At 41.6% G+C, this 23,455-nt stretch overlaps 1 protein-coding gene across 1 annotated transcript in view; it reads right to left on the bottom strand.

Moving 5' to 3' along the window:
- tnr (tenascin R (restrictin, janusin)) overlaps positions 1–23,254 on the bottom strand; it is a 147,854-nt gene extending 124,600 nt beyond the window's left edge. The window contains exon 1 of the mRNA XM_036554117.1: positions 23,031–23,254. The gene's annotated coding sequence lies outside the window, so the exon portion shown is untranslated. The remainder of the gene's footprint in view (positions 1–23,030) is intronic.
- Between the last annotated feature and the right edge of the window lie 201 nt (positions 23,255–23,455).

The raw sequence follows: 23,455 nt of genomic DNA, 5'->3' as shown, positions 1-23,455 counted from the left end.
CTTTTGTTTACGGTGACCTTGTAATTAATCACTGTGACTCGGAGTAGGTGATGTTTATGCAGCCAAATGTCATGGAGGACTCAGAGGTACCAGTTTTAATTCTACTGAAATGGAACCAGGGATCTCTTATAAATAATAATGTAGCCATGGGCGCCTTCCAAACTTACAGGATGTTAATAAAAGTGAAATATCACTTTGGGTTTTATTTCTTCTTTCTGCTTTGCCATGGCTAATCAACCAGGAGAGCATTTTATATAAGATGGCATGTCAAGTTATGTTATTCCCCCCCACCCCCCCCCTCCCCCTGTCTCTAAGAGCTGCTTAATGGGTCAGCTCAAATGTTTATTAAGGCCCTGTCACATTATTCCAATAAGAAACAAGGCTAGGTTACCAACAAGGTTCATTCATTTTAAGCCAGAAACAACTTTTAAACTGTCTAAAACTGACCTCATTTTGCATTCATGGTATATGAGTACAGCTGGTGGCAAACATAAATGGAAATTTAACTAACTGAATTTGAGTATTATGACTCTTATATTGAGAGCAATATAAGTAAGTTAACTCTAATCTGTAAAAGTACAGCATTATTTCACTTTTATTAAAATAAATATCAGAAAATGCATTAATTTTTTCCCCTCTAAATTACACATTGAGGTATATGAATTGATTAGATTCATATTATTTTTAAATAGCAGCTATCACACCGATAAAACAATCCCAGCTGCTTTTTGCAGAAAATGTTCACATGTTCAAATGTTGAACATGGACATTTTATGCTAGGAAACATACTATCAGCAGTGTATCATTTTAAATCAGACTTTTTTCCCATATGAATACAAGTGGATCATCAGGAGCCAAACAAAATATTGCAACATACATGTAACATACATCCCTACTAATGGTGACTTCTTTACTCAAAAACAGTGTATGTTTTGACAAGCTGTCATTAGAATTTTTTTTCATTCAGGTATCTTTGAATATCTGTAAATAGCATTAATCAATCAATGTTATGTGGTCATGCTTAGAGTTTGTAGAGTTTTACTGAGTTGGTCAACAAAACAATCGAGAGAAGATAGCCAATGAATAAAATAACAGGGTTTGTTATCATTTCACATTTAAATTGATGGGAGTGAGCTGAAATATCAGCCAGCTCTACTCTCTGAAGCAGAATCTCCTCAAGACTCCTGCTGCTCTTGTACCTGTATGGTGTGATTTATTTTGATGCCGGCTGGGGGGCATTAGCCGTAATTACAAGCTGTTTGGAAAAGAGCGATGCGGGATCGGTAGGTACCATTCTGATGCCTGTAAAATGTCCTCACTGAAGGGGTCTTCAATTTGCAGCCTGCATCAGAAGAGTCCCTGTCTTCTTCTCCCCTCCTCCGCTGTTAATCAAGCATATTCCACTGCTGTCCCGAAGACACGTTTCTCTGCAGCCTCTTCCACATGACATTCACAGTCCCCCCTCCACACAGCTAGAGGCTGAAATGAGCACTGGAGCCGGCAGCCATGTAAACACTTCTTAACCACCTGCTCATCACAATGGAGCATTTATATACTGAAATGTATTAGCCAAGATAGCTTTTTATTCTTTTTTTTTTGCAATATCTTTGCACACTTCACACAGCTTAGGCAGGCGGGAGGAAGCACAAAACAAGCTGGCTATTAGAGGAGGCCTTCAAAGCACGCAGAGAAAAGGGCTCACTGAGCCACTCTGACAAAGTTACAAAGCAATACAAGGGAGCAGATGAAAGCAGCGGGGTCCAAGCACCTGCTGTCAGGAGATGAGATGGGCGCAGGATAAGACTGTATAGCCGGGGCCAGGCCGGGGCTGGAGGAACGAGGGCCCTCTGGAGGATCCTCCATCTCTGTCAGCCAGGAGGTGTGGACGGAATCGCAGCAGAGTCCCGTTGGCGCCGGGTGGGCAACCCCCCCCTCCCCAAGCCCCTGCCGAGCCGGCAGAGATCAAAAGCGGCACCCGTGGCCAAGGCCCTCCATCCAAGTCGCAAGAAAGAGAGGAATCGATGGCTTTAGGCCCTCCGAGGGATGAGGGGGTGTTGGAAGGGGGTTTTGCTGCGACCGCCGTGCTGGACAGCGACGTAGCGCACAACTCCTGCCTCCAGGGCTGTGTGAAGTCTCAGCTGCTTGGCACTGAGGACAGTTGAATACTAGAGTGAGTGGGGGAGCTGCAATCCAACACTGCCGATTCAGCCACCAACACTGCAAGGCTGCATTTTTTCTTTTTTTTTTTTTACAAAGACTGCAGGGTGTCAGACAGAGAGTGTCCATTTTACTGAAGATAACTGTAACTGGGTCTCTTTGTTGCTGCCACTGTCACAAAAATATCATATTTTAGAGGTTTGAAAGAGACAAAAGTATTGATCATCTTACCTCACTAACTTTGACAATAGTGTATTCCTTGTGTAGTAGCCACCAATAAAAATGAGGATGTGAACAAGCATGTTCCTCACTGGGGATCGGCATCAAGCACCGCAAGAAGTCCAAATGCTGTGAAGTCGTGTGGATGAGTTGTCGATTACTTCTCACAAACACTGCTCATTTCCCACAGCAGTTTTGTGAGGAATCTGTTGCCTGTACCCTGTTTGTTCTGTTGTGTAATCGCGGTTTTCATTTGTATTTTTACACAGTGCTTTGCTATTGCCTGTCTACATGACCAGGTTGTACCGGCAATGAAGAGAAACCCATTTCCAGATTGAAGTGCAATAATGTACTCCCTGGCATTCTCCGGTTATCTCTCTCTATTTGCTGGTTGAGATATTGGCTGGCATTTTTTCAAATACACGTCACCACTGCCCTCTTTGTTCATATAGCCAGTATGAAACAACCTCATTCTGTCTGGGATAGATGCTGGCTGTGAATATTATGGTTACTGCAAAAATATTAAGCATCATAAGATATGTGTATTATGGTTATACTGTAGTGCATGGGGCCCTACATGGTCATACTGTACTGCATGGGGCCCTTGGCTATGTAAAACATTGTTTTAAATGTTATGTTTAAAAACGGCTAAAATGTTGACACAGGCAGCATGTTTGTGCTTCTGTGTGATTCTCTGAGTGTGGATTATATTGCCCTCATCCCTTATAGCTCTTTCAGAAGCATGGGTAATCGAGACCTTTCCATTCATTCTGATTAGATTCATGGCTCTACAGGTTGCATTCTTACAACCCATCAGTCATGACCTGTTGTCATGTCACAAAACCTTTCCAGCTGAGGGCTAAGACCTGATAGGCCAGGGAATGAAGTAGCTCAGGTGGAATGATTTACCTGCTGCACAGGCATATACTGTAAGTGCCCTCATTTGTCTCCAGGAGGGTACATCATCTGCCGAACGGCCATAAAGCAGCGGAGGCGGCCTGATAGAGAGCATCCCTCATTTCTGTTTGCCAGGCCCCTGTTATGGCGTGGCGCTCACCCCACTGACTAATGCGTGAGGTCAGCATCCCTCATGCCGCAAACCCAAGGAGAACAGCGCAGGCTCAAGTCTTGATATGGATGAAGGTGGAGGAGGAGGCCATCGCTGTATGTGGCACTCTGATCGGGTTGCTGAGACCTCAGGGGGCTCCACACCCCTTATCCCTCCTCCAGCCCCGCTCCCGCAGGCTGCCCAGATGTAGGCTGGAGGCCCAGGGGGCCAGATAGTGGAGCAGGTGTTGGGGTCCAGGCCTAACCCAGATGCCAGCGCTGTTCCACAGCCAGGATAAGACTGGGCACACGTTCAGTGCAGCTGCCCTAGGGCCCCAGAGTGAGACAGACAAGAGGGCGGCTGCTTGGCTGGGTGCACTATGGTACATGATTTGGTTGCATACAAGACTGACCTCCACATACAGGACATTTTCTTCCACTTCCACATATACCGCACTCACATCTCTGGATTTTTTTTAACAGTATGATTTAGCCTCACTACTTTTCTCAAGGACAGAACCGCAAATGTCCCGACAGGGATCTGAACCCGTGACCCCTCGGAATGCACTGGTGCCTTCTGTGCTGAACACCTTTAATTCTGCATGCTGGAGCAGCATGCTTTAGCGCACCAAACCAGAGAGCTCTTTTATCTACCCACTGCCCTTTTGCTGGGGCTGATGCCAGTTCCCATAGCAACCACACTGGGCCAGGGGGTCAAGACGTCAAAATATCTGAGGCAAAAAAAGGAAACTACTTATAAAGGTCTTGCCCCTAAAATACTTTGCTTTAGACCAAGGCACTACAGCCCTAAATTATCCTTTCTTAAATATAATTCATACAAGCCAGCTATTCATCTTTTCCCCCACTGTTTCCCTTGCCAGTGATGACAATTACTAATTAAATCCCATCAAAACATGGCTTCTGCAGACTGCTCTAGGTCAACATTTTACTCCTCCAAAAAACCATAATCTTGCCATTCAGTGCAAATTAGCATCAGCAATTTCAATTGTATTATTAATCTAATTCATTACATGCCAGAATTTTTTTATTAATGTAAATTGCTGAACGTTGACTATGCAGAGAAGTAATGTGAGGGACCTAATTTATGGGGGGAAAAAAAATAAATTGTTCAAATTAAAATGACATTGTGCATTGAGTGATACGGCCAGCCTAAACAGTAACAAATGAACTTTTTACTGCCTGCCCGGAGATTTGTACACGTGTCACTTCCATCAGCATAATTACAATGCAAATTAATCCATCTACTTTTTTAGTAGCTGGAATGAAAATGTGGGTTTTTTTTGGGGTAAAAACATTGCAACAATTTTCCTCCACTTAATCCAATTTGGCCAAAATTAGTTAACCCTTCAAGTTCCAGTGCTACTGTGTCATTATTGTTGTGTCAACAGTTGGGCTCAAACACATTTTAGCAATATCTGGTGTAATAAACCGCAACAAATGTTTACACATTTGTACGTCAACATATTTGTATAACCTGACTCATGGTGACTGAGGAGATACTTAACTTTTAAAAAGTGCTTTATGTATATAGTTGTTGTATTTCAATAATTCAGAGGCGACTGTGGCAAAGTTTTCATTCTGTGTACACGGCCGTTCATCTCCATAAACGTCTTGGGCCCACAGTTCAATTTACCGCCGTTTCGCCATTAATGAAATAAATCAAAACCAAACCTGACATTTTGGAGGTAATTGATTACGTCTCGCACTTGCCCCTCCTGGAATATGCTGACGAGTCCTAAACCACCTAAGAGCGACCGGAGCGACACTTCTATTCCCAAAAGAAGAACCGTGGAAACTCTGGGTAGAATACTAATCCAGCCCACCACCTGCCGTCTGCCTTTAGCGGAGCTCGGCGCGTGGGACGCTCTGATCGCGTTAGTGCGCTAATCATATTTCACCCCTCCCGTACTGACAGATGCTGTGAAAGGTCACGCGGCAGAGTGATGAGATGATATGGCAAACTTCACTCCGAACAGCGGTGGGGGCAAGTCACTCCTTTAATTATTCTGACTTTTTCCACTACAAAGGGTAAATTGTTTAATGGTAGAGTTGATTGGACAGGGACCTGGGGACAGCTGACACGAGACATCATTTTAATTTATTTACAGGGGGGACTGGAAGCTGTATGCTGGTGGAGATGCTGGCTTGATTTTGAAAGTTGCGACTCCAGAAGTCTGCTTTTCATGCACTGTGTCGCATTTAATCAAATGTGTGATTCATAAATCAGACAGCAACAAATGACCCTTAAAGATAAGACTCATAAAGTTAGTGTTTGGTACCCCTTGCCTGTACCATGGCATCTTTCAAGTGGGCAATGACAGTCCCACCCACAAGGGGGTCAAGCTGGCTTTCTGAGTGATGTAATCGGAGATGTAATGACAGAGACATGTGTTAGGTATCAAAATGGAAAAGCATCTTAGGCTTTTACCAATTTAATTTCCTTATGCAGTTCAATTTTTACTTTGAAATACTGGTGTTAAAGAAAGGCACAGCAAATAGGAAATTAAAATGTATAATCACATTCTGTCAGACTGCAAAGGAGGGCTTGATCTGGGATTCATGTTATTGACAAACATGAGGTCATCATCCCTATCAATCTTTCCATTCTTTTTAGCCTGCTAAGCTGGATAATTGGGTCATGTTAAATGTACTATATACATGATAAAAACAATTACAATAATAATTGTTGTATATTTTTTTTCTTTCTTTCCAACTTGAAGTTGGACATGAGCTCATGGACATGATATGTGTTCTGTGTGTGCATTTTTCATTCTTTCTGTTATAAAATATATTTCATGTGCCTTACCATTATTGCTTTTAAGTTGCTCTGCCAAATAAACACATACATAGATAAGCAACAAATGATCAGTTAAAATATTACTTATTTATAAATTAATTATTCTCTTGATCACATAATGGGGTCAATTACTGCACTAAATGTATGCAGGTGACCATATGTACTCAATGAAATGTACACAGTCTCCTACATTAATTTAAAACGGAGCTCAGATTTAACAAAAAATAGAAACATCTTCAACATTCTTGGACTAGCATTGCCTATCCCTGGGCTACACCTTTCCTCATTTTTACATTTCAGATTTACACCACAAATAATGGACACTGATTGGATGAGTGGGTGTGTATTAATTTCCAACAACAGCGCAGCTGTTGGGGAGATACAATTTATTTTGCTACTTAATATTATGGGGTGGAATGATACTGTGCATAAAAACAGATGCAGTTTAATAGAAAATGGTAGCAGCATTGTTTGCAAGTGAGGGTCACAGTCTATAATCTGAATCCTGAATCTTGAATCCTCACATATAATGGCAAGGATATAGCACATTCTAGCCTATTACTCAGCCATGGTAGGTGACTGAAATTCAAATAAGGCAACTAGCAAACAAGAACAATCCTTTGACATCCTTATTTGCTAGCTAGCTGGTTAGCAAACTAACAAACTCAGAAATTGTGTGAGCCTAACGTGAGGCTAACACTGATATGCCCATTTTTAGTGTCAAGAGGAGTGACTCACGTGTTTAATACATTAGTAAACTGGCACTGTAACATTTGTTGATGATCCATTAAGAAACTTATGATATAAACAGATATATTCAATGTACAAATATAATAGGCATTGTTACAATGGTTGTTTCATCAACATACATCCTGGTAATAGAAATAATTGCTGTACATATAGGCGTTCTACTTTATTTATGCTTAATTTATTTAAGCATTTCTTTCCTGGTGTGCAGACCATGTCCTGTGGTGTTCTTTTTTAGATTATTGTTGATCAGTTGCACCTGGATCTGTCACACCATATAGAGGAATGTTGGCAAATACTGAAATATGAAAAGAAAATAAATGTCAATAAGACAACAATTAAATTGAAAATAATAAGAATGACAATAAAACTGATAAATGTAGTCTATTTCAAAATCTACACCACACTGTTGTTGGTGTATTTAGTTTGTCATGCACATAGTAAATGCAACAGGTCATTAAGGCAGTGTAATTACTTATTGATATTTCATGGAAAGTCAAATCCAGATTTAGTATCAACATTGTCTACCCAACTGTCTATTTAATTCAACTTGAGATTTACGATGAGACATCAAGATGAGATGAGATGTACAATTTACATCTCAAACAATCAAATTAACAAAGATACGACAACTTGGATGCATGTTTTGTATCTGATGTGATTAATGTTCTCAGGATTGCATTCTGTTGCCTGTGACAGCAAAACAACAGCAACACATTATTATGATAAATAAGATGTTTTTGCTAACTCGGCCATTTTGGGCCGTGAATGAAGTCATACAGCCGTAAAAATCGCGCATTGATATTCCCTAGCCGTGTCTCAGTCTGCTCTTTCTGTTCTCCTTAAAACCATTTAGTTGTCTGAATGAGACAAGGCCACAAAATGTCCTGCTGGAAGCCACTTCTTACGAGCCACATTTAATACACCGAGTCAAGTGGGAAGTGCGGGTCGCTCCCGCGAACCGTCGCCTTTTCAGGGAAATATCAAGTGAGTGATTGACACCGTAAAAAACATAATAGCCAGACGTAAAGGTCAGGCTACCGGGTCCAGCCGCATTTGTGTTACCACTGAAAGCCAGGCTCACACTGTCACGTACGAAGCCATCTTTTTTCCCACTGAAGCCCGGTGGCGATTATTGATCCCCACCTCGTTTTTTTTCCCCATTTTAAGAGAGCACTTTAGAGTTAATAATAATAAGACACTAAGTAGGGCGCAGCTATTAGCGCAGAGAATTTTTTTTTGTTTATCTCCCCCTCCTGGCAGGGAGGCATACAGTAATTGACAGATATGGCACACTGAACAAGGAGTTGTTGTTGCTGTTGTTGTCAGGATATGGTTGGCGAGGCTTGCTGGAAAGTCCTGGCTCAAGAGTGCCAGATTAAAAAAAAACAAAACAAAACAAAAAAAAAAAAAAACAAGGAGAGCAAAAAGGTTTCCCTCCTTCCCCAAACTGGATCAGAAACGGAGATCAAAGGGATCACGGACACAGTCACAATGCTGAGCACCCCTCTCTAGCCTCTGTGGATAAGATGCTGAACAGCGTGGGACAGGTGCATTTTTGGGAGTGGGACAGAAACCCGGTTCAGGACGCTTTGACAGAGAGGACTATGTGTAAGGCCCTGGTTCCTGGCATTGGGGTCTAACGGGTTGGGAAGGGGAGTGGTGCCGACAGACTCGCGGTTACAAACGGTCGCCCGACACAAAAGAGCAATAGCAAGGAAGCGTATTAGTATTCAAAAGTGGGAAACAGATTTTCTCTGCCTGTCCTTTTTAACTCTTTGGAGCTCACCAATGCACTGGTGCATTTATCATTCCACTTTCCCTTTAGCGCACTGGCACACCAATTCATTACACTTTATCTTACAGTAACATTACTGTAAAACTCTTTAAATGAATACGGTTTAAGTGTAATTTTGACACACCATATAAAAAGTTAATAAAGTGAACTTTTATCTTGACTATAAACGATTTCTACTTTTCACATATTACTAGCTGTACGTCTTTTAACTGCAGTGAGTACACAAGTTGAGTGATTGTTTAGAGTTATTTTGTACTCATTTAAGATGTGGGCTCTGCCCTGAGGAAAGCTGCACATTGCCTCATACACACAAAGTGCAGCAGATTCACCCTCTCTGCCCCCAGAGGGAAGGTATAAATACTGCATTCACTTTCAGAAAGGCACTGTGCTCATTATGTAACAAAACTAAAATGTACTGCAGTTCACTGAAGTCACTTTAGCTACACTATCAGAGAAATGGACAGCTGTAGTGATAGTGTCTGATAGCAGACAGATAGTGTCTCTTGGGTAAACCAAAGTGGACAACATTAGCATGATTGTCACAGTAAATGAATCTGAAGGGAAGGTCTATTATCAATCAAATGACACTTTGCTAACCCTCAAATGCTGTTTCTTTTAACCAGAGCCTGGCATTCTTATGACAAAAGAATGACTGCACCCTACAAATTACCTGGCATACCCCCTAAAATAAGACTGTCCTCACTTGATCATTAAAGGAGATACATAAATGTCGTATGTTAAAATAAGACATCAGTAATATACAGATCTTATCTGTTATCTGTCAAAATGCATTGCATATATTCATTTCACACACTTCCAATTACATATACACATTAACAAGCTATTACCAAATATAGCATAACATTCCATATGTAGTAAAATACTGTCTAGAGTATATGCACACAATTGTGTACAAAAGTGGCATTAACTGAAAAACTATATTAAACATAATGCTGTCTATTTTTACATTTATTAAAATCTATAAGCATTCTTTTCTGTTCAGCATCAGAGCCTAGTTTTGAGGTGACATTAATAAAGGTTATTTTTCTTTTAAGGCTATACAGCAAAAAAAGAATCATGGACAGCAACCCCCATTAATAAACCACAACATGAGAATTTAAATGTGTTTATTCAACAGACTCTCATAATGGCAGTGCTTTGCCCTCAAAAAATGACATCCCCTTTTCACCAAAACAAATTGGTCAGAGGTTTATGCATGTGCCAGTCAACTTATTTCCTAATGAATGGTCATTTCCCAGATCACTTATTAAGTGAACCACAAACATCAAATAAAAGTGCAGAAGAAAATTTATAATTTTGCCTTTGCACAACTAAATTCTTTTTATCACTTTCATCATTGCTCTTGGTATCAAGCAACAACACACAGAAACAAAAGCGAGCAGGGCTGTGGACCCAACGTTTAAGATCATCAGACTGCATTTTTTCAAATTAAGGGACAAAAGTCACATTCTGAATTTTAAAAAATATTCCATGAAGCTGTAGTTCTTTAAGCGCTGTCCACCTTGCAGACATGGCAGAGTACATGGCAGAGTTTTCATATTTGTTAAAACAAATTTAGAGGTCGTGGGCATTCATACCATACCTACTTCATAGCCTGGAGACTGAGTTAACACATAACACTGGGTTTTGCTTAAAAAAGGAAGTGTTCTAGGAAGTGCACTTTCCCCAGATTCTAAATCCTATCCACTGATCCAAAGATAAGGAAGGGATTCATGGAAGTTGAAAAGAATCCTGATGAATTTTATATAAATCTGTATTTATTTCTACATTTTTAGCTTATTTTCAGTACTGACTGGCATGAGTACAGAATGGCAACATGATTTATTTGTCATACATACAAATGCTGTAAAAAGTGAAAATGCTGTCATCTCCTCCTTTCATTATATACTGCAAGATATGGCATACAGCATATGGCAATACATATCTTGCTGCTAAGCTCCCATCAGCATTTCTCATGCTGTGAATCAAGCAAGGTTCCCTCCCCCATAGTGTAAATCTTTCATAACATGTCAACATGTCATTTTTTGTTTTCATAATATGTCATAGAAATATTGTGATAGAGGCACAGAAAAAAAACATGGCAGACATGGGGAACATGGCAATATGAAAGAAAATAATTTAAACTATAATAATCAAGCATATTTTTTCTTCTCCTGTTCCAAAATAAATCCCATGGTGAAAACACAAATGCAAGCTTTGCTGATTTGCGGTTGCAGGTGCAAGTTGCAACTGCAGCACATTTATTTGCAAAATTCTCATATTTACAGATGTATCTGTTCACATGTGCATACCTTGTTCCCCATACCTTCATACATATTCATAGTTCAGCAAAATTGATCTATAATAAAGTGGACACTGCTTTCTGAATCTTGCATCATTTTAAATCTAGCATGCATGTTACAAGATAGATTGTCCAATGTCCACTACAGTATTGAATGTTTAATCTCTCACAGTGGATGATGCCACTGAACTCTCAGGCATTTGCATTAGCATGCATATGCACCACACTGCGAAAGAGAGAACAGTCTCCAATCTGTGCTCTCACATTCATGAAATCCTAGCTCAAGGGTCTCAGAACCAACTTGTAAAGTTGAATGCATGCCAGCTGTGTCATGTGTAGGAGACAACAATATCACATTCTGAGCTCTTTCAGTGTGCTTGTTAAATAATTATTTCCTGTGTCAATCACAAACCTTTTTATTTAGATAATAGTAATGCTAATATGATCTCATTATGTACATGCATGCTAAAGTGCTAATAGCTCAGTTCTGTTTAGGGCCATGACGTCTGGGATGCCTTAAAAAGGCTGAAAACAATGAATGATTTTTTTGCAGAAAAAGAACATCACGTCTTTCACCTCAGCTGGACTTGAAAATATCAAAAATACATGAATAAATAAATGAAAAAATGGCTCACTTCTCTTGCTGACGAGGGTCTCGCTGTACTCGATTGGTCGGCGCTTGGCAGCTTGAATAAGATCTACTGCCTACTGTGAGAAGCGTGGATTAGGTTCAGTTGTCAGAGTGAAATAAAATACTGGTGCTCTCCAGGGCCAAAGTGGCTAGCACAACCGCAAAGTAGAGAAACCTCTGCTAAAATCTCAGAAGGAGCATATCATAACATTATGCACATCGCAGGTTGCAACAAATGTCTCAAAGGTGCTCTGCATCAATGGTCTTGCCAATAGGGCAAAGTCATTCAGTGATGAGACTGACGACTTTTTGGCTGAGGAAACCCTTTCGGAAAGTAGTGTTACAATCAAAACCTAGAGCAGCCTGACAAATCCCTTTGAAAAGCTGTCCATAACAAGTCTGAGGTGTTCACTGGTACTTGAGAACTGTGCCTGTGAACAGTGCCAGCAGACAGCGAGAGATTGTTTCATCCGATGTGCATGTTTTGATAGACGACAGATATTCGATCCAATCAGAGCTGGATGGAGTCACACAAATAAGGACAATTACACACTATAACAAGCATTACTTTTGCCAGTTGTGGAAATTACATTATATGAATTATAGTCAATTATAAAACAAAAGGATTGGTGTGACAAGAACTGAATTAGGTTTCTATATTTCTGTAATTGCCTATGTCTTGTCACTATACGATTTATATAATATATGAAAACATTAAACCTTAATTAAAACATTAATACACAGAAATATGGTTTTCATCACATGTATTGTATACATGCAAGAGGTAGTCACACGCCTGTGATTTACTAAAAGATATAACTAATATTTAATTTCATATAGATACGTGGAATTATTTCATATCATTATGTCTGATGAATGTGAAATTAAATGATGAAGTGATCGTAGCAAAAGGACGTCAGATCTTTACATATATATTTAAAAAAAACAATTTTCTTAAGCACCTGTCTATATTCTGCTATCTGAAAAATGAGCGGTATTGTAAAGCTACAATCACATTGTAAGAGTTTTAAAATATCTGAATTAAAGAAATAGATTATAAAAAGCCAGGCACAATGTCTATGCTGTGGATATAGCTGACTGTAGCCAGCATGTCATTAGGCTTTAATGGCATTTTATATCAGAAAATCCTGAGAACAATGTTGAGAGGTACAGAACCACTGACCTTCAAAGCACCACTGAGAGCAGAACCAGGGAGGAGTCGCGCCTCATACTGATGTAACCAGGAGCGGTTTTGAGGGAGGCGACAGTGAATACGTCTATGATCCAGCATGTCTTCCTGAATGTGCGATTGCACCCAATTTCAAGCATGGCTGACCCAATGAGACTCATGCATTCCTATGAAATATTTCCTGAAAACATTTATCTAATCCGTTTCATGGCTCCTTGCCCCCATGTCTGCTGTAACATTCTACCAGCTAGGGACAAATGGTTGGGTAAGGAAAGCTCAGCCCGTGAGAGTGGGAGTATTGCACAGTGCTGTAGAAACATGGTCACTGTCAGAGTTCACATTCATAGCGTTGAGTGGAGCACACAGCAAATCACCAAGTGCAATGAATTATTTTTCTGCTCTTCCTGCAGACAATTTAAATTGTGTGAGTCATATTTGCTTGTGGTCTGGGAAACCTAATCTTCTTTTTCTTTAAAACGGTTTTTGTTGTCTTTCTTGATTGTTTGTTTTTGTTATATTTTCCCCAATAAATTCTGAAATGAATCTCAGTTTTTAAGCTGCATCATGTCTTGGAGAGAAAGTTGCTGCTCTTATTTTTTTCTTCCCGTAGCTTCTTTGTTATCTCAATTGACAGGCGTTTCCGATTTAGTACGGTGCACTTGCTTGTCGAACGTGTCTGAGATTATTTCATTCGCTTATAATTCCTGTACATTGTTTCACTGCACTATTTGGTGTGACGTGTTTGCCACCAATAAACGATGTTTGAGCTCATTCTGAATTAATGCCAGAAGCCAAGAGAAAGTGTGTTGAGAACGGGGACACTGACGCTGCCACAGGTAGCCCCAGGCAGTGAGTTTTGGAAACAAAAATAAACATGACTGACAGAATAAATCTCCCTCTGACCGACAGAATGAATCCAAAATAGGTTTATTCAAAAGGAATTATTATGAAACATATCAAATTTAAAAACCCTTCATGGTCAATATTGTTTGAAGTTTTGAGGGATACATTATTAAATAGTTTTAAACATGACTACTTTAATCATTATTTTTTCCTCTTCCTATTCAAAACATGTGTACACAGTCGATTGCATTACTATGCATGCATTTTGATGTATTACACTGAGGTTGTTCAATAATTGTGAAATATTTACAAGCATAATTCAAAATCAGCTTGACTGAAGACAAACTGTTAAAGGTCACCTTTTTTTTTTTCTTTCCCTGCGCAAACCATGTCTCGCTACACTACACAAAGTCAATACACATCGAGGTCAACTGAATATCAAGTAGAAAGAGCAGAAATACCAGTTTATTCCACTCTAAGAGTTTAGGAAATAAATTATTAATTTCTTCTACATGAAAGGTGTGGTAGCTGTTTTAATGGTGGAATTCCGCAGTCAATTGCTTATGAAATCTGCATTGGGTTTGAAGGAGACACTTTGAGGCCTATTCTGACATTTCTCTGAATAGCATGATTGGGACAAAGCCACTAATTCCAATGTACTCTCCTGCCTAAAAACTTCTAAAGCACATAATACACACTTTGAAGGGGAGAAGAATAGATTTCCTGTGTCTGCAGTCTGGCAGGAACACCTCACATAATGAGAAATATGTATGCAGAGCACAATGTCTGTGGACACTCTTTAAATGCTGATCAGACTGGAGCTTTCTCAAAGATGTGGCCTAAACTCTTCCAGGCAGAGGCACTGCTGTGCCAGACCTGCTGTGCATTCTCTGTCCTGCGCTATCAACGAGAGGGACCATGGCGATCAAATACACTCTCTGCCAGGGGCCTGAACCCAGACCAGCACCCATCTCTTCTCTGAATTTGTCACAAGACAGTTTTCTCCAAGAAGCTCTGCTGAACAATTGCTTGATACAGCTGCAACTATAAGCACTGTTGTCAGCTATTCAGACCCCAGACCCCTACACTACCATTTTGTCTGTTGTCATTCTATGATTTCCACATTTCAGACATGCATGCGTTAGACCTTATGACTGACGCTTTCATGTGAGTCCTTGGGTTATTGTGTGGAGATGAAAGGCAGCAGATAGCCCATTTGTGGTTATGCCCACGTGTGGTGGATTTTCAAGGCAGATGAGGTTCATTCAGGCCATGTATGTATGAAAATCCACCCACTCCATTGGTGTGCAGTGAGAAAAATGATGAGCATCATGGGATGTCAGCCAATGAGTTTCTGGGACAAATGACTTCCCTTCTTAGCTCTCCTCCTGGGTTCTTTACTACAATGGATATTTATCACAATGTATTTGGTAGTTTTTTTTTTTCAAAGTTTAATTAAAACTTTTGCTAAAACACCTATCTCTTTCCCCTCACATTGGGTCATTTTATTACTGTGAAGTACAATGTTTAAAATCAGATATAATTCAATAGACATACACATTGTAATATGCTTACCACCCCCCCCCCCCCCCAAATATTAATCAACTGTTAAGAGACACCATGCATACAACTCCAGAAGCCATTCCAATCACTTTCACTAAGTGAACGGAATCACGGCTTTCCTCTCCGTAGCCCCAAATGTGGCAACTCCCACTGATTTCAGTTCCATTCCAGGGGAAAGTATGGAAGTATGAGCATCCACTCCATAGATATTGCTGGGGTATATACAACGCTGTTGACTGTCAACATCAATGCACACTGCCATTCCAGCGTCTGGCATTCAAATCGCCCATCCTGGTCTCAGCAAACCCTCAGATCTGAGCGATTTCATCAATTTGTCACGCGGTGTCCTTGGTGACGCGATCAGTGCCGATCTCCCCGAAGCCACGCGCGGGTGACGGGCTCTCGATTAGGCTCTCCAGAGCGAGTGGGGGGGACGCCTGAGCGCACTTTTCTTTCTTTTAACTACAAAGCGGATTGGAGGGGACTTGGCAGAGGGGAGCGGCGCGATGTGGGACCCGTCCTCCATCTGCTCGCACAGATGGGCAGAGCTCACCGCTAAAGCCGCTTGAAGACTGACTGGGGCCCCCGCCACAGGACTGATAACACCCGGTCGTGAAAATATGAAGACTGATTTGTTGGCTCCCTCCACGACAATATGGACATCACACGCCGCACCTCGTTCCCGCGAACAGGGATATATCCTTTCCGATTCCAAAATCAATTAACAGCCAGGAAAAAAGGGGGACCTCGACAAATGCACGGAATATCAATGCGTCCGACTGCTGTCTAACTGGAATTGACCGCTGCTCATCTCTCAAATTATGTTTATCTGATTGCCCTACTGCCACAGGGGGTTCAGGAAACAGCAGACCGGTGTTGGATGATGGGAGCCAAGAAAGGGGTGTGGCTGTTGCGCTTTCTCACTGGGAAATCAATGATGTTTGTTTAATTATTGGGTGAATTTAATCAGTGCCGCAGCTGTAATTACTTCAGCTGCCCAGCAGCTATTAGAAAATAGCTTGTATCAAGCCATTCACAATCCAGAAATAATTAATACTGTGCGATACAAGTGATTCGGTATTGTTGAGGCACACAACGCTGAAACAAGCCCTATTTCATCTCTCCCCATCATCCTGCCAAGTGTGATACTCACGATGGAGTCTTGTTAATGTTGGCTCATGAGTCACAACCTTGTTACGGACTGTGTCTTTAACCAATATGGATCTGATTTTCCCTCAATGATCCCTTCTGACAGGAATCACTAAGTGCACTGCGGATGCAAGTGGTTTTAAGGGGATGGGGCGCTGGCCCTAACTGAAATCTATATGCTTTCATCAGCGGTGTGGGATAGATTGGATGGTGACATCTGAAAGTTGCTTTTTGGATTTTGCAGGCCGTATAATGTGATGTCTGTATAATAACGTTCATATATAATGGTGCGATATATGAAACTGAATACTATGTCGAATTACCAAAATCTGTATTATTGAAAGGCAATACTGAATAACCAGACCACCTCCAAATAGGATGGATTACAAAAAAAGTAATATATCTAATTTGTTAAAATGGGGTCTTGTTAGCCAGCCAGGCACAGGTATTTGTGTAATGTCAACATTAACCAATCAACTGTTGCCCGCACAAATGATTCCACTTACTAGAACAGAACAGCCTTCTTGACATACAGAGATGTTGACTGCAAACCAGTAAGGTGGTAACAGCAGCCATCAGCTATGGTCAGCTATCATGGGCTATACAATTTTGTGTATTTTCTCCAAGGCAAGCCACAGTTACCGGGTGAAATCAAAAAATGAACTGGGAATAAAATTCCTACTGATCTCCTATCTCTGCAATTACATGTTTCTTCAACAGTTCTTACAAAAGTGTCAGCACTGACATAGGACGGAAGTAAATCGAACCCTAACAACGGGTCAAGTGTACATCAGCAACACCAAGTTCAGAATGTGGTGTGAATCAGCTGATACAGGTGCTCCGGGAATGAGATGATGGTTGATTTAAGGATCAGTGAGTTTGCACAGAACTTAACCACAATCAGAGCACAGATTCAGTCTGTGATTTGAGAAACAGAAACAAAGGGAATGGAAGGTTTTGTCATTCTAAAGCAGAACATTATCATATGAGAATGCAAAAACCAGCCTCACTCACACAGTGCTGGTTCTGTTGTTTAGTCCGTATGCTAAACACAGCGCTAAACCCAGTTTAGTTAATGACATCATTATATCTAATTGCAGACAGAAGGAATCTTCTCTGCAGCGGTTAATCATTCCGCTCTCTCACGTGTCAATCAACAGGAGGTCCCCACCGTTGTCAACTGATGTCGGCAGCGGGGCATTCTAACGACGGCACAGGTGCTTTGCCGGTGGTGGAGCTGCAGCCGCCAAGAAAAGCAATCTAATGCGACTTAGGAGTCTGCGAGCGTCTTAACAGTTTCTACACAGCGCAGCAGCAACAGCAGATCTGATAACCTGATGAGAAGACAAGGGCCTCCAGACAGAGCCGTGTTAGCGCGCAGGGCTTCTATTGAGCCCCATTATGAAACGCCGCGCAGATAAGGGACGAGGGCTGCAACTGCAACAGGAAGAAGCACCTTGTCCTTCCCGGGAAAAATCTCGGAAAGATATCTCCCCCATCTCTTAACATGTTCCTGGGCTGCTGCGGGACCTGAGATAGGGGAGGCAGCCTGAACTTTGGCCTGTCTGATGCTTTACTCCGTGGGTAGGAGCCGGGTAGATAGTAGGCTTTAGCATACAGCCCGCACCTCCTCTGGCCTGGCATTTAAATCCTTACACATTTGAAAGAGCGCCGGGGGACACTGAGACCTTTCAGACGCTACCATGAGCTTGCGTTGAGGAGGCGCACTGTGACAGCATTTAGGCTGCCTCGGAAAAAGCATATATACAACACACAATATGTAAAGAAAATAGCATGTATTTTTCCCACCTTATAACAGATTTTTTTACAGAAATTATTATTCACTTATTCTGAATGACACAGGCATAAATGGTAATGATTTCACTACTGAAAATGTAATTACATGTGGGTGTGTGTTTAACTTCAAAAGTGAGAGTAACAACAGCTTACCCGATTCTCAACATTAAAGGTGCTTCATTATGAAAGCGATTCTTAAATTGTGCTTTCTTTCCCCTTCAGCTGTGAGGCACCGGTCTACAGGAGTGAGCTCCTTTGACTAATATGAGTTATTTACACAGCTGAATAGTGCCGCCTCAGAATGTGGGAAGAGGCGTACCGAACACCATGCCTCCCGAGCCAATACAAAAGCTCATAATCACTCTACGGAGAGCGGAGTCACACATGTTTGTACTGGCTGGAGATCCTCTCCAACACAGCCCGGTGCTGCATGCATCCGGCAGAAGGGTCTGACTGACACCTGCCAGTCTCTCTCAAGGGCAGAGCTGCGGTCTTTAGCCAGCCAGCATCGTGAGTCTCTGCACAATCGAAGATGCTCAAAGGAAAACACGTGTGGGGGGGGGGGGGGGGGGGGTGGGGAGAGAAACACAAACTACTCCTGCCTGTCTCAGCAAATCTCCCCGCAAATCGGTCTTTTCTCAAGGTGACTAATGACTTCCTATCAGGAGGGCCTTCCGCTTTTGATGGAGTCAGAACGGAGGGGGGAAAATGTGTTTAAAGTATAGGGGAAAAAAATCCCACGTGTACCCCTGAGGCCACAAAGAGAAAATAAAGCAGATATACCTCAAAACACGGGGAGTGAACAAAGGGAAGGGAACACAAAGGAAAAATACATGTAAAAGAAACTATATCCTTCTATACGACATCTACCTCGTCTCACACCTGCACCATCACATCCATTTCACATGTGACATGACTGAAAAGAGCTCAGTATTGCACTGGCTGGAAAAAAAAGGGTTTTGAAGACTGTGTTCATATGCCTGAAATGAATTTTTGCTCAATCTATTACCGTAGTCTTTGATGACACGGTCTCTTCCAGCTTTGGTGTGATTGATAGAGTGACGTCAGTTCGGGTCCTTGCCAGGGGTGACCCTTTGACTGCCCAGTCAGTTGAGCTTGCGTTCATCTCATTTCTCATTTCAAACAATTACGAGGGACCTTTCTCGTCCCTATGAGCTGTTGATCGTTCCCCTGCCTCACTGATGAGGTTTCGCTCTGTACCATGCGGACCATAATTTACTCTGCTCAACTCGAGAGGTTTTAATCCTGAACCGAGGCTGTTGTCGGGCTACTGTAAATCACCATACAGTTCCTGTTGATTTATGTGTGGTTTCTATTTCCTCTGGGTTTATGGCGCGATCAATTGCCCGGTTAGTCCGGGGCATGATCAAATGCAGCTGACAAGACAAATGTGCTTCGTCACTCAGTGGTTTATAACAGTGCTTTTTCCCCTCCATCGATTGCTGATTTCTGTTGCTCAGCACTGCTATACAAACGGTGGGCACTTTTAATTTGTCATATACCTGAACACAAAACTTCCAACTTGTTGCTCACACAGCCCTATTACGTGCTATAGGAGTTGGGGGGTGATTTCTCTGTACAGTGAGTGGACAGCTCTTTCTACAGATAGGATATGCCTAAAAACCTGTTCTGCTGATGCTGATGAACTGAAGTAGTTACTATTCAACATATGTAATTAAGATCTTTGTATTGCTTTGTTGCCTCACGGGGTTCCTATTCAATGTAATTGGAAGTGCAGCGCATGTGAGCTTGTGCACTACAGCTCCCCCTACTGGTGACAAAAAGTATATTAAAATAAGGAAAACTCAGTTTACTACTACTTGCCACCACTGGAGAGAAAAGAGGGAGATGGGAGGGGGGACAGGGTGCACACCCAAAAGTTCAGGCGTAAAATTAGTGGCTAGAAATTTCTGGAAGTCCAGCAGGATTCAGTTCTGCACAGAACCAACACCACATTCATCAAACACACTGAACCTCTGACAGAGCGGATGAAGGCCAGCCTTACTTGACCAGACAGTCATTCATTTACGGGTTTGTGTGTCACCTTGAAAGGCCATGTGAGCGAGGATTTTTTTTTTTTTTTTTTTGCATTAATGCAACTGCTGTAGAATATTCAAGTAGCACAACTTAACATTTTGGTTCTTTCAAATTCATTACCCATTAATAGGCAATTACTGCTTCTAATCGGGGTTATTGAATTTGTGGCATTGTGTATTTCAAATAATTAAATGTCATGAGCCAAAATGCAAGGGCACAAAGGACTGTTTTTACTTAATGAGGCTAGCACTCAATGCAACAGATTGTTTAACATGAAACTAATAGGCGAGATTTAAATTGTGTCACTTGTTTGCTACTAGAGCTAATAAAAAAGTTGAAGTGAAATAAAGCAAATTTAAACAGCTTTTGTTGTTCTGGACACTGGTGATGTATTTCCAGATTGCGCTGGTCCAAGTTTCTACATAGTGTGAATGCAAATGTAGAGCTCTCAGCATTTGGAGAGAAATAATGGGCAAAACTTCACAAACACAATCATTTCTTGGCCTTACTGAAAAAGAAGTAATTCCCAGGATTGAAATATTATGTAAATTATTCATTACCGCATAGACCAACATCATCTCGTTGTTTGGCTACCCACTGGCACTCGGGTAAATATTAATAATTCACAGGGAAAAAACGTCTCTGTGCAGGAGTGTAATGAATTGAATTGAGTAACTATTCAAAAAAAATAAAAAAAAAGAAACAGGAAACAAATCCTGATACCTCACATGACTGTTTCCATAGGACTGTCATATGGACTTTACAGAGCTTGCATTCGGGTTAATGGGAGCGCTGCACATCCATGTGTCAAAACCACATGTACAAGCCAAAATCTCTTTGGCCTGATTTACTGTCAGATAGAAACGGACTACAACTTTATACTGCAGAACAGTTTGTAAAGATGGACTATTGGTCGGTCACTTTCACAATAAAAACAGTTGGAAATATAACCTGGGGACCTTCACGTATGCTTCCCTGTCCATTGCCAACACCGGATCCAACTCATCTCAACTACACAATGTCTCAAATCTAATGAATGCCACCTGGCTAATGAACCCACATTTATTTTAAATCCAACCTTTGTGAGTTTAGCAAGCTAGGTAATGGATTCACATTTAATGGACAGGCAGCAGAGCAGTAGGAGGAACACAGAGAATGTTATCAATATCTTCAGACTTGCAGGAACCTTTGAATCCTTGCCTGAAACTAATGACATTTGAACAGGCATAAGAGAAGGCGGGAAGCTCATGAAGAGGAAGCAAGCACAAGAATGATTACATTTTACACACCAGATTTCTTCCTACAAGCGGATGTAACTAGGTCTATGTTTTGCATAAAATTCAAGGGTTCGTGTTTTGCAAAGAAACGGGTGGTATATTACTTCATAAATTTCTGTGTGCATCTCTGTGTGTGTACTGTGTATGCGTATAATTAATTCATATTCTCACAGCATCAAATAATCAGACATATTGAACATGTCAAAGGACACTCCCCATGACTCACTTTTAATCTTATAAAAATATAATCTGCAGCTGCCAACTCCCAGCAGCCTACCCACAGCCAATATACTCTGCTGACTTTGACAAATTAGACACTTGAGAAAAATGACAATATCCTCCCCAGTGTGACACTGCAGAACTAAACAGCAAACACACAGGAAAGGAATCAAACGCAAAATTACCGGACACAAAACTGCAACGTCTGAGACTAAAACAACTGAAATACATGTGACTGCACCCATTTTAAATTTGAAAAACACTCAGAGTTTGCCGGGTTAATACAACATTTAACTGCAATCTACCTGGCTTGTTTATAATGCTTCAGCAGTGCAGCTGCCGAGACGTACTATGTCTTTTTTATCAGGCGGTTACAGCTTCATTCAAATTACGTGGATAGAAAGTTTCCCTGTTGCAAGGAACATTAATGAATGAGGTTTCAGTTCAGGTCGGTATTCTTGGCTACATTTGATGATACTGACCCACAGTATCAAATAGTAACACAAGTTTGTACTCTGATTTAACCTCTACGGCTTTAAGGATGTGATAACTCGAGATGCAAAAATGTTTTGTACTTATGTTCCTAAATGCAGTGCCATTGTTTCAATCTACAGGTACCTCCTCCAATTTTCACACTGTCAACATCTGGATCTGCTATTGCATGGTCACTACAGGCATCTTACATCAAGTTTTTACACACCCTGATTCTGGTTTCTGCATCTCCTGTAGAACTTAGACCTCACCAAGCCATCTGTTCAGGCTAGGCATAGCCTGCCATTTGATTCAGTCACAAGAGTTTGGGAGACTGTGGCCATTCAAAACCCAAAATCAGGTACACTCTCATGAATAGGTCTTTAAACAAAACCAAGCCAGAGGGACCTCCTTTCAGTTTGGAGGTGGGTGAACATGGTAAGGCGCAGACAGCAAAACAGTAAACACACTCAGCCACAAGTGCTGTTACCTCTAAACCTGGTGCAACTCATCTCCAGCTGCCTCCCTCCTACAATCCCTACTAAAGCTAGGATGCATGCAAGTTTCAGTTTTGGGTTCCTAATTTTAAAGCAAACTGTCTATCTCATTCCCGTGCATGCAGCAAACAGCCTCTTATGAAGAGCAAAGAAGATTTTTTTTTCCCCTCCAGGAAGCATCCAGCTTCTTCGTCAGTCTGTGTTAGTGATTTATTTCTTTATCATTAAAGACGTGCGATCCAACTTACCTGGGCTGAGCTCTGCCGATCGGGCGGATGATGATGTCGTCTCTGCCTTTTCTGTCCGCTCTCAGTTCTCCCGCGGGTTCGTCACTCTCTTCCCCCCCGGACAGAGCGGTTGCCAGTCCTCCTGTGCTCTTCTGCGGGTGCTTATTGATCAGTCAGTCACAGCGTCCGTGGGGCCCACGTCGTTACTCTCTCTCAGATCTGCGCTCCTCTCTCCCCGCTCGCCTCGGCTGCAATGGGAAAGCTGAGCTGTGCGTGCTGCTCGCGCTCTCCCCCCCCCACTCTGCTTCTCTCTCTCTCTCTCACTCTCTCTCCTCTCTCTCTCACTCGCTTTCTCTCATTGTATTGATCCTGCTCATCGCTGTGCCTTGCCTTGTGCAGCCCCTAGTGGGCATTACGATCGCGCCTTCTCAGCAGGCCGGCCTGCT

The sequence above is a fragment of the Megalops cyprinoides genome, chromosome 20 (assembly GCF_013368585.1).
Source record: "Megalops cyprinoides isolate fMegCyp1 chromosome 20, fMegCyp1.pri, whole genome shotgun sequence".
NCBI classification, from domain to species: Eukaryota; Metazoa; Chordata; class Actinopteri; order Elopiformes; family Megalopidae; genus Megalops; species Megalops cyprinoides.
This window is presented reverse-complemented; position numbering and strand designations above follow the sequence as displayed.